General features: G+C 46.1%; 1 long non-coding RNA gene across 1 annotated transcript; it reads left to right on the forward strand.

Annotated features, from left to right (window-relative positions):
- Positions 1-485: 485 nt before the first annotated feature.
- On the forward strand, positions 486-2,313 carry LOC134947898 (uncharacterized). Its single transcript, XR_010182845.1, has 4 exons — positions 486-512; positions 628-657; positions 1,920-2,006; positions 2,195-2,313. It is a non-coding gene; the product is annotated as an uncharacterized LOC134947898 (long non-coding RNA).
- Positions 2,314-21,218: the final 18,905 nt, after the last annotated feature.

Genomic DNA, 21,218 nt, shown 5'->3' on the forward strand with positions numbered 1-21,218 from the left:
CCATCTTACTCAATTTCTCTCTCTCTCTCTCTCTCACCCCTTGTCACTGTCTCTCCATTCATCTCTCTAGATACTGTCAGTGATGAATTTCCCATTAGGCACGAGAGGCACGTACTGTACCTAGTGGCGGCATCTGTTTGGGGGCCTCAGTTGGATGCTTACAGTATGCTAATACTGTCATCCCAAAAATTACCACTACAGTAACTGCTAAATATTTTAAGTGTACTGTACAATATGCACATACAGTACTGTACAGTATACATAATTCAAAAGAAAAAAGAGTTGCTACCTTATTCTAGTCATAATCACCGGCATACGGGTCACTCACAAATTTTCTGATGGTCTCGGTGGGGTCCCTTGGAATCACCATGCCTGTCACAAGCATACCTTTTTTTACCCACCTGACACTGGGCCTGGACACTAGTGTACTATTACTATACTTTTTACTGTATACTGTATCTTATAATATTCTTCTCTTTTACCCACAGACGACGAGCCAGAATACATTTTTGGTAAATATACTGTACAGTAGCAATAGTTGGTACTGTAATTACAGTATTTTTTTTTCTCCAACATTATTTTAAGTCAAACTGATATGACTAACTGTACTGTATTATCTTTTTACAGTCCGTCGCCAACCAGTGGAGGAGACACCTGGTAATAAAATAGAAATACATAATGCACTGTACTGTATTCTAACTTACTGTAACATGTATAACACTGAGCTGATCATCTTCACACCCTCTGACATAACCTTACAGTACAAACTGTACTTTCTCTCCTTTTTCACCCTCTTCACTCCACAAATGCATGCTGCGTTTCCTGACTACTGATATAATAGTGTGTAGAGCGTAGCGAGGCACCGTGCCCACCGCGTGGCGAGCGAAGCAAGCATGCAAGGGGCTGCTTTCCGCTCGCCGCCCCTGTCGGGATTGTGTGGTCGGGATTCCGGCGTCTGTATTTTGACTGCCGGGATCCCGTCCAGCGGGATTACGTACTGATCTCCAGTCTGAGCCTGCCCTAGGCATAGGCATACTTGCCAAATGCCCAGGGGCACAAGCAGCTTCTGCTGATTAATATGATATGCAGCATGCCTACAGTATATTCTGTGCATACAAAATGCATTACTAATGTGCAGCATTATGTGTATACAGTACTTTGTTGTGTAACATATACTGTAGCAAGGGCACTACTGTGTGGTCTAATGTGAACAAAGAGCAATATGATGTGATGCAATGTGAATAAGTGGGAATACTTTGAGGAGTAATGTGGTACTATCATATGATGTAACGAGAAAAAGAGACACTATTGCATGATATGTTGTGAATAAAGTTGCAGTACTGTGTGGCGTCATTTCAGATTAGGGAATTACTGTGTGGCCTTGCCCCTTCCCAGCAAGAACATGCACCGTTTTGGGATGCACACCGAATGTGCACACTGTTGCTATTTTAAACATACAGTACAGTAAGTTGGAGGAGCACCAAAATGAGGACTGCTATGGTTGAGGGGTGATGGTGCTGGGAAAGGGGTACAGGCTCAGAGGCGGAAATAGCATCTGTGCAAGGGGGCAGCATCCAAAAACTTGACTAGGGAATCATATTATTTATGGCTGGCTCTGAGTACAGTCCACTATTATGGATAGTACTCCCTACAACACCACCTACAGTACTGTAACCCTCTTTTTTCTGAAGCGGTCATGAAATGTCATGACTGCTAATACATACAGTAAATGTCTACAGTATTTGTACTGTGGTGTTTAATTCCTTTGACAATTTGTTTATGACCTATTGAAGCTAAACTCTTGTACAGTACTTTATATTTTGAATACCAGCAATACAGTATAATACTGTACCTACAGTATACAGTAATAATTGTTTACTATTTGAATGTGACTAAATGTTTTTTTTTCTCCAATATAGTGCCAATTATTTATGGGGGCCCCAGACAGGGGCAAGATAGGTGGGCTGGCCCAGAAGCGGGCAGGCAGTAGCCCACTTATACAAGAGGTAAACTAAAGCAATGTTTAAATTACCTCGACAGCATACAGTAGTGTTTGATTTACTGTACTGACAATACAGTACTGTACATTGTAAATAACAATATTGTCTAATATAGAGTAAAGTACTGTATTGCCATTACTACACTGTAAAGTATTCAGTATTTGTTTTGTAATACTGTCCTTTTTTTCCCACAGAACAGTTGCAGCGTGCCATCCAGCTCCTGCGGGTGGTGGTCCACCTCTTAGTGGACCACTTTTTTAATGTTTTATTAAGATTAATTTAATTTTATTTAATAAAAATTTTTGTTCTTGTACTCCATTGTATAGTATCTTTTTCTACTGTATAAGATAGGCATACTGTACACCATACAATTATCTGGCAGATAATCTGCAAGATCTGGCTGTTTGTAATGAAATTCTCTCCTAATTTAGCTGTGGTGTACAGTACCTCCTGAGTGTGCTGGGGTGCTTTCTGGCCAGTTTGGGGTGATTTGGAGCAAGTTTGGTCGGCCATCTGGCCGACATGTGCTGTCGACTGTTTGGCAAACATGTGTTTTCACTCCAGCATGTGTGTGTCAGGCATTTTGTGTGTGTCAGGCATTTTGTGTGTGTCAGGCATTTTGTGTGTGTCAGGCATTTTGTGTGTGTCAGCCATTTTATGTGTGTCAGCCATTGCTGTGTGGTTCCACAAATGTTAGCGTGTCAAAGTGCTGACCACTGACACCACTATTTCACTTTGTACCGCATGCCTTTTGTGGAACCACACAGCCCAGCATGACTTATTGCTGGGCTGTGTGGTTCCACAAATTTTCTTGGAAAACAAATGAACATGAGTGTCTTTACTTTAATACTTTTTTTTTTTTTCCCCCCACAGATATCTATATACACAAGAAAAGAATGTAACGAAGAACAAACTACTTTTTTGTTTTAATTAACTTTCAAACTTTATTTAAAAAAAAACACCTTTTTTTTCTTCAATAAACTTTTAAAAATAGAAGTTTCCTGTGGTTTTTATTAAAATATGAAATGCAAGATGCCTAACCAAGTTGTTTTACATACAGTATACCACTCTTAATTGAATTCCCATCATACAGTAGTACTAATTTATACAGTACAGGAAGTTGGGAATACAAACATTGGAAACCACGTCATGTTTATTTTAAGAAACACTTTATTTACGGACAAAATCATTTGGAACATGTAACATCACACATACTGTACTGTATTGTAATAAAGCCAACATCACACATACTGTACGGTACTTTAATCAAAAGGTAACAGCACAAATACAGTAACAATATCAACTTTAACATTTTTATAATTTATTTTTTTGTGGTGGTGGTGCGGGGTAATGGTTTTTGTACTTTATTTTTAGGTTTTGCTTTTTTGAATTATTTTTCGTTTTTGTCTTTTGCTTTTTAACACTGTCGCATACGGACACCAGAATAGAGGACTGACAACAGCAGCCCCTGGATGGAAACGCAGCCCAAGGCCCCAGATGGACACAGCACAATGGACTCGGCTGCTACTGGATAGATACAGCAGCGCCCAAAAAATCAACAGGAATAAAAGGGGCAACTTGTAACAGGCCCTTTCATTACCAGGAATGTGGTGAGCCAAGTTCATGCACTCCCCTTTGAGTAACCGAGCTGCTCCAAGTGGATTCAGCACAGTGCATGCAGCCCCAGAAAATGTACAGGTCATACAGGTACATTGACACAATTTTTTAGCTTCAGCTGTGTGAAGCTGATGTGCTGAAGCTAGGAGGTAGGTAATGATCTGGTTTCATCATAGTCGAGCTTCCAAGTCATTTTCCTCTTCGTTCTCAGCACAGAGTTTATGGTATCCCTTATCTTCCTCTTTTCTGGATCACCAATCCTCACGCGGCGTTCACACCTAGCCATGATGTCATGTACCAGATTTTTGGGCAGCGGAAGTTTGCCCTTGGAACCATCAAAGTTCACACGATTGGCCCACGTCAAGTATTTGTCGTACCGTACATGGTGCTGGAACAGAGAATATGCATATTTCTGAATATGTCCATTTGAAGCTCTGTACAGATGGTCGTCCAGGGAAGTTGAGATGACAGCCAGGGCAATATTGTTCAGAGAGCCTCCGAATGTATTGCGAAGTGGCCTGTGAGCAGGTGTGCTGGTCATCATTGGTGTTCCTGGCAACAGCACACTTGAATCCAGGCCTCTGCGGTCGTCCAGCCCTCTGCGGTCCTCCAGGCCTCCTCTGCGGTCCTCCAGGTCTCTTCTGCGGTCCTCCTGGTCTCTTCTGCGGTCCTCCAGGTCTCTTCTGCGGTCCTCCAGGCCTCCTCTGCGGTCGTCCAAGTCGCTGACTTCGTCCAGTCCGCTGCTGTGGTCCAGGCCTCTGCGGTCCTCCAGGCCTCCTCTGCGGTCCTCCAGGCCTCCTCTGCGGTCCTCCAGGCCTCCTCTGCGGTCCTCCAGGTCTCTTCTGCGGTCCTCCAGGCCTCCTCTGCGGTCCTCCAGGCCTCCTCTGCGGTCCTCCAGGCCTCCTCTGCGGTCCTCCAGGCCTCCTCTGCGGTCCTCCAGGCCTCCTCTGCTGTCCTCCAGGTCTCTTCTGCGGTCCTCCAGGCCTCCTCTGCGGTCCTCCAGGCCTCCTCTGCGGTCCTCCAGGCCTCCTCTGCTGTCCTCCAGGTCTCTTCTGCGGTCCTCCAGGCCTCCTCTGCGGTCCTCCAGGCCTCCTCTGCGGTCCTCCATGTTTCCTCTGCGGTCCTCCAGGCCTCTGTGGTCGTCCAGGCCTCCTCTGCGGTCGCCCAAGTTGCTGACTTCGTCCAGTCCGCTGCTGTGGTCCAGGCCTCTGCGGTCCTCCAGGTCTCTTCTGCGGTCCTCCAGGTCTCTTCTGCGGTCCTCCAGGCCTCCTCTGCGGTCGTCCAAGTCGCTGACTTCGTCCAGTCCGCTGCTGCGGTCCCCCAGGCCTCCTCTGCGGTCGTCCAGGCCTCCTCTGCGGTCGTCCAGGCCTCCTCTGCGGTCGTCCAGGCCTCCTCTGCGGTCGCCCAAGTCGCTGACTTCGTCCAGTCCGCTGCTGTGGTCCAGGCCTCTGCGGTCCTCCAGGTCTCTTCTGCGGTCCTCCAGGTCTCTTCTGCGGTCCTCCAGGCCTCTTCTGCGGTCCTCCAGGCCTCCTCTGCGGTCGTCCAAGTCGCTGACTTCGTCCAGTCCGCTGCTGCGGTCCCCCAGGCCTCCTCTACGGTCGTCCAGGCCTCCTCTGCGGTCGTCCAGGCCTCCTCTGCGGTCGTCCAGGCCTCCTCTGCGGTCCTCCAGGCCTCCTCTGCGGTCCTCCAGGCCTCCTCTGCGGTCCTCCAGGCCTCCTCTGCGGTCCTCCAGGCCTCCTCTGCGGTCGTCCAAGTCGCTGACTTCGTCCAGTCCGCTGCTGCGGTCCCCCAGGCCTCCTCTACGGTCGTCCAGGCCTCCTCTGCGGTCGTCCAGGCCTCCTCTGCGGTCGTCCAGGCCTCCTCTGCGGTCCTCCAGGCCTCCTCTGCGGTCCTCCAGGCCTCCTCTGCGGTCCTCCAGGCCTCCTCTGTGGTCGTCCATGCCGCTGACTTCGTCCAGTCCGCTGCGGTCCTCCAGGCCTCCTCTGCGGTCGTCCAGGCCTCCTCTGCGGTCGTCCAGGCCTCCTCTGCGGTCCTCCAGGCCTCCTCTGTGGTCGTCCATGCCGCTGACTTCGTCCAGTCCGCTGCGGTCCTCCAGGCCTCCTCTGCGGTCGTCCAGGCCTCCTCTGCGGTCCTCCAGGCCTCCTCTGCGGTCCTCCAGGCCTCCTCTGCGGTCCTCCAGGCCTCCTCTGCGGTCCTCCAGGCCTCCTCTGTGGTCGTCCATGCCGCTGACTTCGTCCAGTCCGCTGCGGTCCTCCAGGCCTCCTCTGCGGTCCTCCAGGCCTCCTCTGCGGTCCTCCAGGCCTCCTCTGCGGTCCTCCAGGCCTCCTCTGTGGTCGTCCATGCCGCTGACTTCGTCCAGTCCGCTGCGGTCCTCCAGGCCTCCTCTGCGGTCCTCCAGGCCTCCTCTGCGGTCGTCCAGGCCTCCTCTGCGGTCGTCCAGGCCTCCTCTGCGGTCCTCCAGGCCTCCTCTGCGGTCCTCCAGGCCTCCTCTGCGGTCCTCCAGGCCTCCTCTGCGGTCCTCCAGGCCTCCTCTGTGGTCGTCCATGCCGCTGACTTCGTCCAGTCCGCTGCGGTCCTCCAGGCCTCCTCTGCGGTCCTCCAGGCCTCCTCTGCGGTCCTCCAGGCCTCCTCTGCGGTCCTCCAGGCCTCGGTCGTCCAGGCCGCTGACTTGAACCGCTTGGTGGTGTGTTGCAATGATGGTGCGGCAAACTCCAACTTGCCATTCTTCCCTCGTTTGTTCAATGACTTTCTTCATGGCTTCTACCATCTGTTCCTTTATGCCTTCTTTAAGGCCAGCCACATCGGTCTGCAGCTGATTGACCTGTCCACCAACTTCTGACTCCATATTGGTCACCTTACTGAGTAGCTCCTTTAGTAAAACAGGACAGGTACACTGGCAGTCCTGCACTTTGGTGTTCACATCTGTGAAATGCAACCTTCTTCGTGGTGAATGTGTCATGTCTTCTTGTCCAGGGGTGGCTACATGGTCCAAAAAAGAAGCTTCCTGATGCAGCGTGTTTGTCACGTCCTCTAGCACCGGTATTTCCAGATTCATTGGCTGAACACTGTGATCTGCAGGAGATGGAACAATTACATCATTTGCCACACCACATATCATCTCCAACGTATTATTCTTTGCCTTGGCATTTTTTCGTGGTTTCACCACATTTTCTTTCTGAGCCGCCTTGGCAGTTTTCTTCTTCTTTTGTGGGACTAATGCAGCAAGTTTCTGTGCCACTGATGGGTGGGTTTTGGCACTCCCGTAAAATCTGGTAGTCTGCATTCTTTGTCTTTTGTCTAAAAATATAAAAACCACAATAAGAAAACATGTAAAGCACAGCATGCTAAAAATAGCAAACAACTGTACATTTTCAAATAAAGTGCACAACAGTAAAGTGCAAATACTGTACAGTATTTGCCTTTTTTCCCTGTGCCTCCCAACAAGAACCTCTGCAGGAGGGACAGAATGCTCTGTTACGGACTTCAGTTTAAATATACAGTATGATTACCATCACCTGTGCGAACAACTATACTGTACAGTAGTTACTGTATTTGATAAGATAGGTGTTTCACCACAAGTGATAGCAATCATTCAGTACTACTGCACATACCTGTAGTACACCGGGATAAGCAAGGTCTATGTACATTACGTTATACCGAGCTGGATCGCTTAGCAACCTGACAAAATGGCCACCGACCGTGAACTCCCAGCACGTGGCAGCGCTTGGATATGGAGTGAGATACAGTATGGTACAGTCCAGGGGCAATGCTGAAGGAGCGTCACAATCCCCTAGCTCAATTACTAGAGCCATCTTAACAGCAGTGTGGGCCCCTGGACACAGCAATGCACTGGGGCCCCTACCCACTCACCAGCGGAAGGGGTGGGGGGAGCTATCAGCGGCAGCTTTGATGCTCCGCGGGGGATAGGGGGGGTTCTATCTTTCGCTCAGTATGTACAGTAGGACCTGGAGAAATAATTTCTGCTAATTATTCCTTTACTGCACAGATGGGGCAGGAAGGAGAACACTAAACTGTAGAAGGGGGCATTGTGCTGAATGAAGGGGCCCTGGTACATGACTTCCAGGGTGGTAGGGGGTGTTTAATACACAGGGGAGGAGTGGATAATGGAGTGGGCTTAATATTAGTGTTATGGACTGCAATTAGTTTCCTGTATGAAACAGATACAGTACAGTAAATAACCCTCCTTGGAAGTGCATGGGCCCTGTGAGACTTACAGTAGTGTACAGCATAAGGGTCGACTGACATGATGTACAAGCATTACATACAGTACATGTCAGTACTGTATGTAAATTCTTCAATTATTGCCTAACAACAATGCTGCTTACTGTATATTAAATACTGTAGGCCTAGAAATGTGCATCTCAATATAGTAGTTAAAAACACAGGGGCCTATGTGGATAAGCGAGTTCTATGCACACTAAAAATGGCCACCGACCGTGAACCCCCAGCACGTGGCAGCGCTCGGATATGTAGTGAGATACAGTATGGCATACATTTCACAGTTCAGGGGGCAATGCTGAAGGAGCGTCACAATCCCCTAGCTCAATTACATTGGGATAAGCGAGGTCTATGCACACTACGGTATACCGAGCTGGATCGCTTAGCAACCTGACAAAATGGCCGCCGACCGTGAACTCCCAGCACGTGGCAGCGCTCGGATATGTAGTGAGATACAATATGGCATACATTTCACAGTTCAGGGGGCAATGCTGAAGGAGCGTCACAATCCCCTAGCTCAATTACATTGGGATAAGCGAGGTCTATGCACATTACGGTATACCGAGCTGGATCGCTTAGCAACCTGACAAAATGGCCGCCGACCGTGAACTCCCAGCACGTGGCAGCGCTCGGATATGGAGTGAGATACAATATGGCATACATTTCACAGTTCAGGGGGCAATGCTGAAGGAGCGTCACAATCCCCTAGCTCAATTACATTGGGATAAGCGAGGTCTATGCACACTACGGTATACCGAGCTGGATCGCTTAGCAACCTGACAAAATGGCCGCCGACCGTGAACTCCCAGCACGTGGCAGCGCTCGGATATGTAGTGAGATACAATATGGCATACATTTCACAGTTCAGGGGGCAATGCTGAAGGAGCGTCACAATCCCCTAGCTCAATTACACTGGGATAAGCGAGGTCTACTGTATGCACATTACGGTATACCGAGCTGGATCGCTTAGCAACCTGACAAAATGGCCGCCGACCGTGAACTCCCAGCACGTGGCAGCGCTCGGATATGGAGTGAGATACAATATGGCATACATTTCACAGTTCAGGGGGCAATGCTGAAGGAGCGTCACAATCCCCTAGCTCAATTACACTGGGATAAGCGAGGTCTACTGTATGTACATTACGGTATACCGAGCTGGATCGCTTAGCAACCTGACAAAATGGCCGCCGACCGTGAACTCCCAGCACGTGGCAGCGCTCGGATATGTAGTGAGATACAATATGGCATACATTTCACAGTTCAGGGGGCAATGCTGAAGGAGCGTCACAATCCCCTAGCTCAATTACATTGGGATAAGCGAGGTCTATGCACATTATGGTATACCGAGCTGGATCGCTTAGCAACCTGACAAAATGGCCACCGACCGTGAACTCCCAGCACGTGGCAGCGCTCGGATATGTAGTGAGATACAGTATGGCATACATTTTAAAATACACCGGGATAAGTTGTACAGGCCATGGAGCAATGCACAGGGACATTCATCATTTACGTACAGTATATAAATAATTGTAAACCGTAAATGAAAGAATTACCGGTCAAATACTGTATGACGAAACTGTGTCAATGAGCTGGAACAGTATGGCCTGTGAAGAAGTTTTCGAAGGCAGAAACGGAGAGCAAATTATCAGGAGATTTCTGAAAGGTCGGAGAAGATCCACACAGCAAGTCTGCCTACGAGGAAACAGATGTGCAAAGTGGGTAGCGGGCGGTGACTGAGACGCTCTTTTATTCACATTCAAAAGTACAGTATGCTCTGTGATTGGTGTAAGGATGAATGCGCCTATATTGGCACCAATCACAGCGGTAAGAATTCCTTTTGTGTGAATGTGAATAAAAGAGCGTCTCAGTCACCGCCCCGCTACCCACTTTGCAAAGCTGTTTCCTCGTAAGCAGACTTGCTGTGTGGATCTTCTCCGACCTTTCAGAAATCTCCTGATAATTTGCTCTCCGTTTCTGCCTTCGAAAACTTCTTCACAGGCCATACTGTTCCAGCTCATTGACACAGTTTCGTCATACAGTATTTGACCGGTAATTCTTTCATTTACGGTTTACAATTATTTATATACTGTACGTAAATGATGAATGTCCCTGTGCATTGCTCCATGGCCTGTACAACTTATCCCGGTGTATTTTAAAATGTATGCCATACTGTATCTCACTACATATCCGAGCGCTGCCACGTGCTGGGAGTTCACGGTCGGTGGCCATTTTGTCAGGTTGCTAAGCGATCCAGCTCGGTATACCGTAATGTGCATAGACCTCGCTTATCCCAATGTAATTGAGCTAGGGGATTGTGACGCTCCTTCAGCATTGCCCCCTGAACTGTGAAATGTATGCCATATTGTATCTCACTACATATCCGAGCGCTGCCACGTGCTGGGAGTTCACGGTCGGCGGCCATTTTGTCAGGTTGCTAAGCGATCCAGCTCGGTATACCGTAATGTGCATACAGTAGACCTCGCTTATCCCAGTGTAATTGAGCTAGGGGATTGTGACGCTCCTTCAGCATTGCCCCCTGAACTGTGAAATGTATGCCATATTGTATCTCACTCCATATCCGAGCGCTGCCACGTGCTGGGAGTTCACGGTCGGCGGCCATCTTGTCAGGTTGCTAAGCGATCCAGCTCGGTATACCGTAATGTGCATAGACCTCGCTTATCCCAATGTAATTGAGCTAGGGGATTGTGACGCTCCTTCAGCATTGCCCCCTGAACTGTGAAATGTATGCCATATTGTATCTCACTACATATCCGAGCGCTGCCACGTGCTGGGAGTTCACGGTCGGTGGCCATTTTGTCAGGTTGCTAAGCGATCCAGCTCGGTATACCGTAGTGTGCATAGACCTCGCTTATCCCAATGTAATTGAGCTAGGGGATTGTGACGCTCCTTCAGCATTGCCCCCTGAACTGTGAAATGTATGCCATACTGTATCTCACTACATATCCGAGCGCTGCCACGTGCTGGGGGTTCACGGTCGGTGGCCATTTTTAGTGTGCATAGAACTCGCTTATCCACATAGGCCCCTGTGTTTTTAACTACTATATTGAGATGCACATTTCTAGGCCTACAGTATTTAATATACAGTAAGCAGCATTGTTGTTAGGCAATAATTGAAGAATTTACATACAGTACTGACATGTACTGTATGTAATGCTTGTACATCATGTCAGTCGACCCTTATGCTGTACACTACTGTAAGTCTCACAGGGCCCATGCACTTCCAAGGAGGGTTATTTACTGTACTGTATCTGTTTCATACAGTCCATAACACTGAAGTTGTATTTTCAGTACTGTACAGTATACAATACTTAAATTTGAACATCAGGTACTGGATAGTAAACATGTACAGTATTAACTTCTATCATAAAACTCTTATGCATTTTCAGATGTGTAAATTTTAGACTACAGTATTCACAAATGTTTTCTCTCCATACAGGAATTATAGTTGGACAACATGCCAGTAACTATCAACAAAACGATGAGCAAGATAATCGCCAACATGAAAAAAGAAAATAAAACCATCAAAGAGATCCATGCATGGCTCAAGGAAAGTGGCATTATAGTCACTTTAGAAACGGTGCGCTATCATGCATTCGAGAGAACAACGCCCAGATTTGTATTTCCTACAAAATGCACATGGTACGTACTGTACACTACTGTAATGTTTAAATGACTTGCTTTATACCATAAACAATTTTTTTGAAATAAAATAAAAACTTCATCAATTGTAACTGTGATTGTGCTGTTCATGAATTCATATTTTTCATACTGTATTGTACTGTAGGAGAGTGCAACAAATTGTGGAGGAACTAACTCGTGAGGATGATGAGCGTACTGCTCTGCAAATAAAACGAATTCTCCATTCCAAGTATGACCTGGACATATCGGCCACCAGCATCAGAAGGATGCGACGGAAAATGGGATGGACCTTTGGCGCAACAAGGTAAAATACTGAAAGCAGTATAAACCATACAGTAAATGCACTGTTAATAATCCCTTGATACGTGATATAATAATGCCATAAATCATTATACAGAGTGTGTACTTTATACTATATACAGTATGTGTGTGTGTATATACTGTATATATTCTATCCCAAAAGAGATACCTACTGTATAGGCACTCAGAGACAGCAATGAAGCATTGCCGGCTTATTGTGATGATTACATACTGTATACTGTGTGTGTGTGTGTGTGTTTGTGTGTATGTACAGTATGTATATATATATATTACTCTGTATGTAACTTAATGTACTGTATGTACAGTTTAATGTATACAGTAGGTATATAATACAGTATACTGCACATACAGTCTACTGTATATACAGTAATCTGTAAATCTGTAATTTCATAACTGTATCTGATTTCATTATTTTTGGCTCTTCACAGGATATCTCCAATGATAAGAGATGTGAATAAAGAAAAGAGAGTGGAACAGGCACGGCGATGGATTGAGAGTGGTGAAACATTTGATGATGTCATTTTCACAGATGAATCGTCTGTTGCCCTTGAGCGGTTCTCCAGAATGTCATTCAGGAAACGTAACCATATCTCTTTAAAACCACGCCCAAAGCATCCATTGAAAATCCATGTATGGGGAGGCATATCACGATTAGGAGCTGGTCCCCTATTATTTTTCGAAGGTACAGTACTATACTTTATTCTGTGCCTGTGTTCTGTAAAAATACATGTTGTACTGTAGAGTACGTGTAACTGCACAATAAAAGGAGTTGCTTATTAATGAACAACATTTTTTGATTTCTGTAGGAATCATGGATAAGAAATATTTCCAAGAAACAATAGTAGAGAAATGTATGGTGCCATTTGTGAATAAATATTACCCAACTCACCATAGGATATTCCAAGACAATGATCCTAAACACTCCGCCTCAGCCAAATTTATGGAAGAGAAAGGTATGAATTGGGAACGCACACCACCAGAGTGAGTATTCTTTCAACAGTGTACAAGTAAAATTTTGGATAGCACTCTAGTACTGTAAAAAAAAATTTTGTTTAATAAACAGTACAATATTGTATGTTTAATTTTCTCTATTTACTGTAATGTAATTAATTTTTTCTATACGCTTTTTTTTAATTTTTATATAGATCACCAGACATGAACCCAATCGAATTAGTGTGGGCTCAATTGAAGAGGTACGTTAGGAGTGTTGCAAAGCCAACAACAAAACAGCAACTGGTGGATGGGATAAAGAAATTTTGGCTAGAAGTACTCACACCTGAACATTGTAATAATTATATAAATCACCTGTATAAAGTATTACCTGTTGTAGTTGAAAGAAATGGTCAAGCCACAAATATGTAGTTCTGTATTTTCTGTTTAAAATTTTAAATTGGTGCATTATTAAAAAAAATGATAAAATTGCCTTTGTCTGATTATTGCATAAACTAATGTAGAATATTATACAGTAGTAATGTTATTGATGTGTACTGTATGAACAGTTATTTTCAGTTTTATAAGTCCTGAATAAGAGTACTGTACATTTTGATCAGTGCAGTACATGGAATCGGATGTTGTAATACTTTATTTTTACATTAATATTGATGTTTTTCCAATAAATATTCAATTTTACAGTATGGTACGGTACAGTACATGAGGGTACCTGTACAGTATGATACGTCATTATGGGGGAGAAATACTGTATCCACTAAATGTACAGTAAAATGTTTTTTTCTTATTACAAACACACAAATGCATCTCAGATGGAAATATGCTATACACAGCAGACAGCTTATGGTGACAGAACTTCCCTACTGTATCCCCACCCATAGTCGTGGTATATTTTAGATTGCCTAATGAGACACTCCTGCAGCATTGCCAATGATTCATGTAAAACCTGTGTGCAAACAGTATCTGTATTGAATGCAAAGTACAGTAAGAGTACAGTATACAGTATTATCAGAGCCAAACCTGACCAACATGATGCCCTAGGCTAGATTTTGGCTGATGCCCTCTTGCACAGATGCTACGTAGTTCCGCCTCTAACCCTGCACCCCTTTCCCAGCACCATCACCCATTTTGGCGCTCCTACCCCCTATAATCTAAATAAGAACAATGTGCACATTTAGTGCCAGCCCAAAACAGTGTACAGTATGTTCTTGCTGGGAAGGGGCATGGTAACACAATAATACCCGAAGATGAAATGACACAACACAGTACTGCAACTTTATTCACATTATATCATGCAGTGGTGTCTCTTATTCTCATGACATCATATCATAGTACCACATTACTCCTAACAGTAATGCCCCTTATTCACATTACACCCCACCACATTCATCTTTATTTACATTAGACCACAGGTTCTCAAACTCAGTCCTCAGGACCCCACACAGTGCAGGTTTTGCAGGTCTCACAGAATCACAAGTGAAAAAATTAGCTCCACCTACTGTATGGACCTTCTAAAATGTGTCAGTTAGTAATGAATACATCTGTGCACTTGCTGGTTTACCTGCAAAACATGCACTGTGTGGGGTCCTGAGGACCAAGTTTGAGAACCACTGCATTAGACCATGCAGTAGTGCCCTTTCCTTATGTTACACCAGAAAATATTGTAGTACACCTTATACACATACAGTACAGTAATGCCACACATTAGTAATGCATTTCATATTTAAATTTTCTGATTTAATTTCATAGAGCCGCAGTCACTCACAGAATATAGGCATGTACTGTAGCATCTCATTTTATTCTGCAGAAGCTGATTATTCCCGTTTGGCTAGTTTGCCGCCTCTGTACAGTATATCACAATAGAAAAAAGTTATAGTGTCAGTGAAAAAAGCACCTCATGACAGATACTGTACACAAGCTCATGTCTAAATACTGTATACTGTAAGCAGTGACATTAAGGGGTACAGTACTGTATATGCAATTGCAGTCGAATTCCGGAAGGAATACGGAAAAAATGGACACGGGATCCCCCATCTTTTTAGAACCAGCACCGGGCTCTGCGCCTGGTCCTGGTGCAAAAAATAAGGGGGACAAAAAAAGCGTAGGGGTTCCCCATATTTTTTGAATCAGCACTGGGCTCCACTAGCTGGACAGATAATGCACAGCCGGGGGAGACTTTTATACCGGTCCCTGCGGCCATGGAATTAAATACCCAACTAGTCACACCTGGCCGGAGTACCCTGGAGGAGTGGGGGCCCCTTAAATCAAGGGGACCCCCCTCCAGCCACTCGATTATCTCTATCACCCCTGTGTATTGTAGCTAGGGGATTGTGACGCTCCTTCAGCATTGCCCCGTAGCCTGCAAAATCTGTGCTGTTATTTGCTCCATAGCTGAGTGCCTCCTAGGAGCTACTGTAGGAGTCACAGGCGGTAGCCATTTCAATTGAGTCTGCCCTGCTATAGAATTGTACAGGTATGTGTACATTACCGTACGGTGCATAGAACCTTTACAGTAGAAACTCTCCTGCAGCTTTGGCCTGCTTTACTGTATGTACTGTAAAACTTGTGTTTTGTCAGTTTGCTATGCGACCGAGCCCGGTGTAACGTACAGTACTGTAATGTGCATAGACCTCGCTTACAGTATCTCTGTGTATTTTGGCTAGGGGATTGTGACGCTCCTTCAGCATCGCCCCGTAGCCTGCACAGCTTATGCCATTTCTCATTCCATACCCAACTGCTGCCTGCCACGAGGTGGGGGTTCAGGAGGTGGGGGTTCATGGGTAGTGGTCGTTTTGACAGTGTGCTATGCGATTGAGTCCGGTGTACCGTAATACTGTATGCAATCCTACAGTAGCTTATCCCTCCCCTGTGTATTTTGGCTAGGGGATTGTGACGCTCCTTCAGCATTGCCCCATAACCTGCACAAGGGTTCAGGGGCGGCGGCCATTTTGCCAGTGTGCTACAGTATGTCATCGAGTCCGGTGTACCATAATATGCATACTGTGTATTTTAGCTAGGGGATTGTGACGCTCCTTCAGCATTGCCCCATAGTCTGTACAATCTGGACTATTACTTGCTCCGTAGCCTAGGGCCTCTGTGGGGCAAGGAGTCATAGGTGGTAGCCATTTCTATTCAGTCTGCCCAGCTACAGAATTGTATGTGTACTGTGTACGGAGCATAGTACCTTAACCTGCATAGAACCTGCACATTATGGTACACCGGACTCGATCGCATAGAACCGCTCATGCAGCTACTGTATGCCCTGGTTTACAGTATGTGAATAAAAAAAATAATAAAGTGTCTGAAAAAAACTACAGTAACATGCATTCGTACTTAAGGAATCGAACCCTGGACTCTGAGTATAGGAAGCGAAACACTTCACCACTTCGCCGCAGACAAATGTATAAATCCGTTGGTTTTGATTATGCTGTAATGGCTACGGGATTAGGACGATAACATACTGTAGAAAATTCCTAATCTTGAGAGGCAATAGTGAACTTGTAACACACATCCATTTGCGACAGTGTACACTACTGGTTTTACAGTACTGTGTTTTGTCTGCGGGACTTGGACGCTCACATACAGTATTCATAAAGTATTGTAGATGGATCATATACTGTATGCTGTACTACTGTATTTGCGTCGGTGTCGTACTGTATATACAGTACTGTATTAAATAATGCAGCGTAATGAGTACAGTATTTGCTGTATGCAGCGTAATGAGACGCCTTAGTAAAGTAGTCCTTATTATGTATGTCAGTATTGTATTTTACGGGAGACCACACGCATGCGCAGTGGTGATTGTAAAAAGCGACATCTGGTGGCTGATCGCAGGTATTACACGTAAAGGTAACGCCAAACGTCAAATGTCTGTCTCCGTGCGATTAGATAGCCTCTCTGTGGCTAGGCGCGCCTCGCTACGCCACAGTACGCTGCGTATGGTCGAACGGGACAACCGCCGCGGCCACTCAAGATAAAGGTGGCTACATCTGTAATAGATCCTTCTCTAATTTGCGACTCATCTGGACTAGACTGTGTTACTGAATGAAAGGGATTTCTGCGCAGAAACGAAAGTAAAGAGTATATGAGGTGAAAGAGTGTGTATACATATATATAAGTTTCTAAAATTCTTGGGGTTGAACCACAGGAAATCATCGAGTTCTCGTGAGGTACATACGTGTAAGTGACTGCATGGTGGCTTGGGAGGCATCCCTTGTTAAACATTTAAAAAAAGAGCATTAGAGTATAGCAGACCAGGAGGTCTACTGTAGCACAGACCAGGCGGTCTAGGTACAGCAGACTAAGTAGTCCGCTATAGATAAAAGGAGCACAACACCACAAAGGGTTGGTGCGATACCCATATAGGCCATTAAGCTCAGGCTGAAGGAATTCGCAGCCACAATTTTCGATTCCGTTGGTCGTTCCGCACATAAGATTAGTTGCTTATGTGCAGAACGATTGTACCGCACGTAATTGTGTGCATTAGTTAGTAACTTGACCCAGTACCATTTACGTACGCTAGAGGGGTCACAAACGCTATTTGTACATTCTAACGTGATTTGTGTAAATTTTTTTATTTTAAGGGAGGTTCGCTGGTCACTCGGGAACTATCCAACAACCAATAGTTACTGGAAAGGGTTAAGTGCTCTGCGGATCACACCCACATGTTCCAGTGAATAGAGGTTCAGGTCGCAGGGGCCCTAGGTTGAGTACGCCAGTGCTAAGGCAGTGTGTGGGCGTATTGGTCGACGTGGGCGAGTGAGTGGAGTACTCGGTAAACTTCCGCCACCGGCTTACCCCGGACATCTTGGTTTTTGTAAGGGTTCGTTGAAGACAATGATTTGAAGGTCAGAGGTAGTGAAAGCAACACCTGCAAAGATGGAGGCCAGTTGTTCAGGTAGGGAGCAATCAACCTCGGTTCGGGTTGACTTAGTAAACCGACCAATCGGGTCGGCAAGGTATGTAATGTGTGAGAAATACGGTTCACACACAGAGGTTTTGTGCAATGAATGGGAAAGAATGACTGTGCATGATGGGGAAAAGTTCCCACGAGTAGGCAGTTTTAGCCCAGATGTGTTACAAAATCTAAGGAGAAGGATATGTCTCATTAAATCTGCAAAGAGACGGATCAAACATTATGACTATTTACAGTTATGGCAACAGGAGGGTGAAATACAGAGAGGATTGGCTCAAGTGGCTGGATCTAACCCTATCAGGAAACTGATAGCCACGGCGCCACTGCCACCATACATAACGGGAGAGAAAGTGGTTACAGAGAATGACACACTGGTGTATGATAAACATGCACTTAGTAACTGTATAAATGTTAAGAATAATGTGACTAAGATTATTGATGCAAATACTAATCCGTGCAAGCTGTACCCTGTTTTAAACTTTCCCCAGGAGTGTGACAAAGAGGATGACCCAACAACAATATCAGCACTCTCTCTAGCAGCCACCATAGCAGAAACAACAGTGGGCACGGCCCAGCCAGTAAGAGCAGTATCAAAGGCCCCTAGTGTTAGGCGCCGAGGGTCCGAACGTCAGTGCGGCCTGGCGCCTAGCAACTAGGGACGCCGCATGCGGACAGCCGCCGGCTCCCTAGCAACGCTAGACGCCGGGCGCATGGAGCCGCTCAGACCCTAGCAACGGGGACGCCACTGTCGGACCGCGTTCCCCGTTGCTGGGTCTAGATTAATCACCTCATTGGTATCCTGGCCGTGCAGCATGCAGCTGCACGGCATGATTGTTAATTACCCTGTCTGGCTCCTGATTGGAGAGCTCCCAATTAAAAGCACTCTCAGGACTTCTCACAGACGCCGGTAATAGCTTCCTGTTTGCTGTGTCTGTTGCAGAGAGTTTTCCAGTCCTGTCTATCCGGTCGTTCCTGTCCTCAGTGGTCCAGTACTCGGAAGTTGTCATCTTTTCCTGGAGTCCAGACCGAGCACCTTTAACATCCTGTGGTGTTCGTGAGTCGCGGCGTAGCCGTGTGTTGCGGCTTGACCGCTTACTATTTATTATTTTGTTGTATTGTGTTTCGGAGCTTTTGCGGAGGATTCCGCTCCCACAAATCCACTCTGGTATCCAGCGGTGCTGGATAGGAGTAACGGATTTGTGGATTTTTGGTTGTCCTTTTCCCTGGCGGTTTGTCCGCACATACTTCTGGTTTAAGTTAGTTAGCTTGTAGCCCCTGGCCTGGTTGCTTAGTCAGAGGGCCCCTTGTTATCACCCTGTCTCGGATTTCCCTTTGTCTCCCATTAAGACCTGAGGGGGCATCGGAGTTGGGCAGACATAATCCGCCCTTCAAACGCCGCTGCCATGGGCTCAAGCAACCATAGTCTCGCAGGGGATTTCTGATAACACGGGCGAGACAACGGAGTTAGGGCGCCAGGGGTTACTAGGCTTTCCTGCTCCCGTAACCAGCATTCCCTTCCAGTACTCTGACCTCCGTCATAAGATCTCCTCTGGTCAGACGTACTGGTATCATAACATTATTACCGGCCAGACTAAAATTTAAAAAAATTAAACAGGATTTGATTTTTTCCCTTATTCAGTTTGGAAGATTTGTCGGCCTCATGAATCCCACTGGTGTAGGGCCAAATCCTGGCCAGCTTCTAGTTAGTCAGATTCAAGAACTTACTCAGATGGTTCAGGATCTATCCCTTCGGGTGAGGTCACAGGAAGATCTGTTACGGACTTCCCCGAGGGTCGTTCCTGAACCGAAAATGCATTTGCCTGACCGTTTTTCTGGGGATAGAAAGCAGTTTTTTAATTTTAAAGAGTCTTGTAAACTTTATTTTCGTTTAAGACCAGTCTCCTCAGGTACGGAATCTCAGCGGGTCGGAATTATTATTTCTTTACTTCAGGGGGATCCCCAGACTTGGGCTTTTGGTTTAAGAACAGACGATCCGGCATTGTTGTCTGTAGACGCCTTTCTGGGGTCTTTAGGGCTATTGTATGATGACCCTGATAGAGAGGCATCCGCCGAGAGTCATTTGCGTGCTCTCAGACAGGGTAAGAATCCCGCAGAGATTTATTGTACGGAGTTTCGCCGTTGGTCGAACGACTGTGGATGGAATGACCCAGCCCTGCGCAGTCAGTTTCGCCTCGGCTTATCTGAGTCTATAAAAGACAGTCTCCTTCAGTATCCCGCTCCTGAGACTCTTGATAAACTCATGGAGCTTTCTATTAAGATTGATCGTCGTCTCAGAGAGCGGAGGGCTGAAAAAGGAGCACCTGTCGGGTCTACTCCTTGTGTTTTTTCCATTCCTGTGGACATAGAGGAGCCCATGCAGATAGGTCTCTCCAAGCTGTCTCCTGAAGAAAGAACCAGAAGGCAAAATTCTGGTCTTTGTTTGTACTGTGGGTGTAAGGGACATTTTGCCCGTAATTGTCCGAACAAGTCGGGAAACGCCTCGACCAAGTGAATTGTGAGGGGGTTCACTTTGGTCTGCAGCTTATCTCCTCAAATAATTCACTGTTAGTCCCAGCTAAAGTTTCCTTTGGCAGCCTCTGTTCATCGGTGTTGGCTTTTGTTGACAGTGGAGCTGCAGGGAACTTTATGGACTTAACGTGGGCCAAGGCCTTAGGTATTCCTCAGTTAGCCTTGGGTAGGTGTATCACCATGCATGGTTTAGATGGGAGTCCCTTGTCCAATGGGGTTATTTCTCTCGGTACACCTCCTGTACTACTTTCGGTAGGAGCTCTTCATTCCGAAAAAATTGAATTTTTCCTTACCCATTGCCCAGCAGTTCCAGTGGTTCTGGGTCACCCTTGACTGGCCTTTCATAATCCCATCATTGATTGGCAGTCGGGGGAGATCTCACAATGGGGTACCATCTGTAATAAGGAATGTATTACGCTTCCCATCAGAATAGCTGCTGTCATTCCCGCACCCATTCCTGTGGAATACCAGGATTTTGTTGATGTAATTTCCAAGGGCAATGCGGACATTCTGCCTCCCCATCGGCCTTATGATTGTGCTATTGAGCTAATTCCTGGTGCCACTTTGCCTAAGGGAAGGTTATATGCATTGTCCGGACCAGAAACTGTGGCCATGAATGAGTATGTTAAAGAAAGCCTAGGGAAAGGATTTATCAGGCCATCTAAATCCCCTTTAAGTGCAGGCTTCTTCTTTGTGGAGAAGAAGGATGGATCACTCAGACCTTGCATTGACTTTAGAGCCTTGAATAAAATCTCAGTAAAAAATACTTACCCTTTGCCGCTGATTTCTGTCCTCTTTGATCAGCTACGTTCGGCTGTGATTTTTTCTAAGATTGACCTGAGAGGAGCATATAACCTCATCCGAATCAAGTCAGGGGATGAGTGGAAAACGGCATTCAGTACTCAGTCTGGTCACTATGAGTATCTGGTTATGCCATTCGGCCTGTCTAACGCTCCGGCAGTTTTCCAGGATCTCATTAACGATGTGCT

This window comes from Pseudophryne corroboree, chromosome 8 (assembly GCF_028390025.1).
Source record: "Pseudophryne corroboree isolate aPseCor3 chromosome 8, aPseCor3.hap2, whole genome shotgun sequence".
NCBI lineage: Eukaryota > Metazoa > Chordata > Amphibia > Anura > Myobatrachidae > Pseudophryne > Pseudophryne corroboree.